This window comes from Anticarsia gemmatalis, chromosome 24, assembly GCF_050436995.1.
Source record: "Anticarsia gemmatalis isolate Benzon Research Colony breed Stoneville strain chromosome 24, ilAntGemm2 primary, whole genome shotgun sequence".
In the NCBI taxonomy this organism is placed as follows: Eukaryota; Metazoa; Arthropoda; class Insecta; order Lepidoptera; family Erebidae; genus Anticarsia; species Anticarsia gemmatalis.
Genome location: NC_134768.1, coordinates 4,319,941 through 4,325,849, shown reverse-complemented (window position 1 = coordinate 4,325,849; position 5,909 = coordinate 4,319,941).

The window sequence follows — 5,909 nt, the reverse complement described above, 5'->3', positions numbered from 1 at the left end:
AGCAAATGACTTTTATTACTACCCAAGATATTAAACACATTGTCTTTACGATGTAGGGGTAAACCTGCAACTAGTTTGCCAATGGTAAGGGAAGAAAGAATCAAGTACCCTCATTTACATTAACAGCCCTTGTCATATACAGGTTGTTGTTAAAACAAGCCATTAACTAAGAATGATTGTCACTACGTTGTCAGTTATCAACTCAAGCACCAAATTTCACAATCAGTCTCGCTTCTGCCAACTGCACTAACAAGGCAATTCGAAATAATTACGTACATTATAATTATATTTACGTTCCATAATTACGTACGTACAGATAATATGATTTTGCAGAATGACCTATTGATAATAAAGGCAGACGTGATTAAAATACAAATATAAAGTGCCCTGTATAACCATAACAATTTCATTGATTAACTTCTAGAAAACACTAATCAAACAATTTTCAACCCTATAGCTTCATTCTTAGGGTATAAATTAGCTTAGTGGTGTGTACTGGCGGTATCGTAAGTATATACCTAGTAGTGATAATATGTTGTCAATTGAGTGTGCAGCACTAATTTAAATATATCCATTAAAGTTAATTGTCTGATAGCGAGCGGGGTCGGGTCGCGCGATACGTATCGATAAGGCATTGGTTCGGTACAGGGGGATGTTTAAAGCTCAAAGTCAACTTTGACCACAATAAGACAAACTTTGGCTTCCTGTAAAGCTAGTATCTTTTTTTAATTGCACTTTTTTGTTATTTCTAAATACTAGCGTAGAATATTTATTTTTAAATATATAAATGGAATCAACTTATACTTTTTACAGTAATTCAAATCAGATGGTCTAGAAATGTTTACAATAGGTGTGAAAATACTGTCACATCAATATTTGTAGTACTGCATCGCAACTGCAATTAGTGGATTCTGTTTTATCGACTAAAATAATTAGTAAAAAAGGCATTGAACAAATAAAAAAACAACGTTGATTGATTAAATATAATTTCATCACCCTGTACAAATAGTTTAGCAGAACACTTGAACTCTTTGTGTCCGAAAACAATTTTTATCATTAAAATTTATAACAACGATTTACCTACATCGACGATGTCCCACATACTGGGTAATGATCAAAATAATAACATTTGTATTACGACACAGCATTTCAATGATGTAATTAAATTATATTATCACTACTTTAGTAGCAGATTTCAGTTATTTGTTAATGTTGTGTAAATTGTTTTTCAGTACATGAAAATTGTTAAACGAAATTTTTAAAATGTTTTTACGCTTGGCAACACTATTGACGATATTCATGATGCACTCTGAATTTAAAAAAGCAATATAAGTTTATGTTATCATTACTTACAATTTATTAATTCGGAACACTTTTTAAAAGTCTACAGTCCGCAAAAAATACATATTGACTCAAAAAATTCTAATAAAAAGCTAAAATATCTTTGATTAAGTTACTATGCATCTCTCCCTGCAATTAGATCAACTCTTTCTACAAAAAGATAAATTATTTTATTTAGAGCGTAATTTTTCCACGCATGCGCAGTAGTGTCCAGTGGGCAAAAGTAAGTATGTACCTACTGTACCTAATACTAGTACATACTGTACGCTATATATGTACCTATAACATAAATAGCGTCAAAAACAAATAGGAAACTACCACAATCACGATTTTGATTCAAAAACTGATGTAAGGTATATATATCAATGTAATAAGTGTCGTAAATTCCTTAGAAAAGTCACGTTTGTATGAAGTTTGTATGAAAGGTCAAGTCCCTCGGTATTAAGTCATCTGTTTACTTCGTACATATGATCTAACGTATGTATGTACCTATTGTATGGAGTACAAACATCTGTTTTCTACAGCCATGTTTTGTACAGCCTTCGTCGACCTTCTTTGAGGTATAATTTTTGATCAAAATAACATCGGTTTTGAAAAATAGTTCGTTTTGACATAATGTGTACTTGGGTTTACCTAAACAAGACTTACAATTAGGTATAATGTCACTTTAGAGTCTATTGTTAGATATTTACTAGAGATAAGTAAGTACTTTTTTAAACGCTAATTGATTTTCCATCTATGGCAATTACGTCATACACCAGATAAAAGAGCCGAGAGATGAATATCACTCTTCATATTGCACCAGTCTTCTTCTTATCGTATGGTTAGTGATCAACCTAGTGTCAAAGTTGTTCAAGCTCAAGCCTTTGACGTGGCTTAACGACTGTTATCTTTATTGACAACAACCGGGACCGACTTTTTATGTGCCCTCCGTGCAGTTCAAATACCACTATGCGGTCACCCATCGAAGAAATGATCGCGCCAAGGTTTGCTTAACCTACAGATCGTTTACCGACCGGTGAGCGCAACTAGCTATGGGCGCCTCAACCACCTTTCCACTCAATTGCACCAGTTATTTCTTCCTATGGAAAGACAATTAAAAAGTGCGTACAACAACAGCCCACATAACACTCTGAAATAGCCCTCTGTCAATAAGTGGACCAGCAGCACAAAACGACCACACCTCGTCTCTATCATCGCTTGAAGCTCAACTACGTACAAATAGAGTAGCAATATCACGCGGAGCAAATCGTTCTTGTATTTGACTCTGAATAGCTCGGGGAACATTCCTACTGAAACACATAGACATACCAGGTTGGGTGTTAGACAAGTTAGTTGAAGAAATACAGCTGATGTAGGATTGGAGATTTCTAAACTAAACTGAATGTAACCAAACCAAAATGTATATTTCTCTACTAGAATATGCGATTGCGGGAAAATTAAAGTAAGGCATATTTTTACTAAAACATGATTAATTTTAAGTTAAAATTTCAGTCAGAGTGAGAAATTAGAAGAAATAATTTGCTAGGTCGCTCAATGGCACAAGCGTTACACGTTGTATCTAAAAAGTATCAAACTTTTATCTTGGACACTGATGAACTCGCTTCTGAAGGAACAAAGCACAAAATATTCATGCATACAATATAATAATATAGGCAAGAAATGAATTTGAAACACAGTCTAAGGAGAGAGACGAAAACAATAGCAAAAGGAAACAATCTTTTCAATTCGATCCAATCAAACTAAAGGGACCGACTCCTATCAAGTATCAAGACAAAGTACATAATCTAACAACCATTCGGCACATCACAGCATCGGACAAATAGCTGTACAAAAATAAAACACGCCGAGCCTTTGATCTGTTGATTACAATTAATTGAGGCGGCGTTACGTCCCGCGCGGGTGACTTCTAATAAGCGTGCCAGCTCACCACACTATGGTATTAATCAAAAAGTATGAGAAAATTAGGCGATCACTTACGATATAGCTGCACGGATGGACTGCTCCTAATGAGCGTGTAGGATACATGCAGATGTGGACCAAGCAGGAATATAACAGTAGTATAGTAAGGGACAGTTCCTCCTTGGTTATTACGATGGCCGACGGTGATGAAAAAGTAAGCATATTTCAATTGCATAATACTAAAATCTATCAATCACTATTGATAGAGTTTAGTTTGGAGTTATACATAAAGTTTATATGGGAAAGAACCTTAGGCACATTGCTTAATTGACTGGCAATAGCTAGGATTTATGTTAATCTACCAAGATCTCATTATTTTCAGGTGTGCTGTTCCTTTATCATTACATAGTAGGTACTACAGTAGTATCTAATTTTACAATTGAAGCCTTGGTATAATACTCGATTACAGTCGAAATAATAATTAATTACAGACATCAATATAAAATGTCGTATCCAACTTATCCTTCTGCCTTCCAACTGCGTATTGTAAAAACATTCAGTCTCAAATCGCTCCACAACTGATCTGAAACAAAGCCGTCGTTGTGGCCTGAAAACGAATAGCCATGGTACATTAAAGTGATTAATTTAAGCAATTAACCAACCACACTGGCACTCGGAGCTAAATGAATAAGTTATTTTTAATGACAGAGTAATTGCAAGCAGCGGATTAATTATGTAATGTTTGTGAGTGATGTGCGAGTGTTTGCTTTTAATTATGAGGACGCAGCTTGTGCCGTGTCAGGTTACTGCGGGACTTCAGGATGATATGTACCAGGAATTTGTGCTTTAGTATGTAAGAACATGAATAAATTGTATGAAAAATTACACTACAATCTTGAAAAATTTACAATAATCGACTTGATTGATCATTGATTATCATAAGTGTGAACATTTGACCTAAATGAATAAATGATTGGATTTTTTTTTTGATTTTTGATCAGAGTAGCTCGATTCTCTACTATTATCGGCTATCTAATCGGCTAGCTATCGAAACTCAAAAATCTGTTTAACGCCTCTACCAGGCTCCGTAAGAACTATTTTTCGAGTAGGTATATTTTAAATGTCAAACTCTTGATACTAGACAGTAAAGACTGTAGAGAATTGCGCTACTGAGTCCTTCTATGAAAGTGAAACAATCAGCCCTGCGCGTCGTTTGTTATTATATTATTTAAATAAATTACGCCAAGACCGCACACGAGCAATGATTCTGCTAACTATTAAGTAGATAATTGGGAATAGTGTCTCGTTGACTGATAAATTGATAGTCAAGTAATATCGAATAAATAAATAAAATGTTCTAAAAACTTACTTTTGTTCGTCTATTAAAACGAGTCCCCAACCCGCAATTGGCCAGCGTGGTGGACTCAAGGCCTAACCCCTCCCTCATTACGGGAGGAGACCCTTGCACAGCAGTAGGACAGTAATGGGTTAAAATATTTTTTTTTTTTAAACAGCAAACAATTGAGAACATTCGCGGTATTATCAAACACAATAAATTGCACATCCTGTAAATGATTTACTAAAACACAAACATATGTATTAGCTCATTAACTGTTTTAACCACAGAATAAACAATTAATTAACCCAAACACTAATCCATTGACTTATCGCTGTGATGTTTTCATATAAACTTGGAGATATATTATTAATCTTAGCCGCATAATAATATAATTATAATAATGGCGAATAGTTCCATGTAATCATTATTATTAATAATAACGGGTTTTCGTGTAGGATATTTGTCTTGAATGTTATTTGTGTTTTAAAAAAACAATTACACGAAACAATTCATAGCTTGTCATTGTTCATGTTAGACATAAGAGAACTTTATTTTATTGTAAAATAACATTTATGCGATCGTTCAATTCCAATAAAAAATGGATTGATTTTATTAAAAATACATTATAATGTTCCTGTAATGTGTAAAACGGATTATTTAAAAAACCAAATAATTATGTTGTTTAGGTAATTCAGGGTCGAGTGCAGAAAAAACTTTTTTAACACTTGAGCAAGGACAGTGTGATCGGGTATTTTTTGTTATTGATGAAATGAAATTCATTAAAAGTCCTAGTATATAACAATTGTTACATTTACTGCACCCAATAACGAAGTAAAAAAAAACTTCTTAAACCTCTTTAAACATTCCATGCTTCATGTTTCTGTTGAATGTTGAAGTCAAAACATAAAAACACGAGCATTATCTCGCGACGCATTTCTCAATCACAAATAATTATAATGAATGGTAGTCATAATAATTTATTGTCTGTATCGTAATAATTATATTGTAACAATTATTGTTCCGTTAAGAACACATTAAGATATCGTATCGGCGCCTATTAAATATACTATGTTTACTTATAAAAGTGAGCTGAGTTATAAGACGAAATGACGTCAATGCGTAGTACAATATGTATTGAAAGTCCTTTAAACTATTAGTAAGAAAAATCTATTTAAAAATGTGTTACAATTCACGTTGCTATCTGCTGAATCTTATGCAGACTAAAGCTATTTTTTTCTAATGGTCTGGAGTCGTGGGTATTTCATAATCTTACACAATTCATACGAAATACAAACGAATTTCAAATAAACATCAGTCACACTAAAAC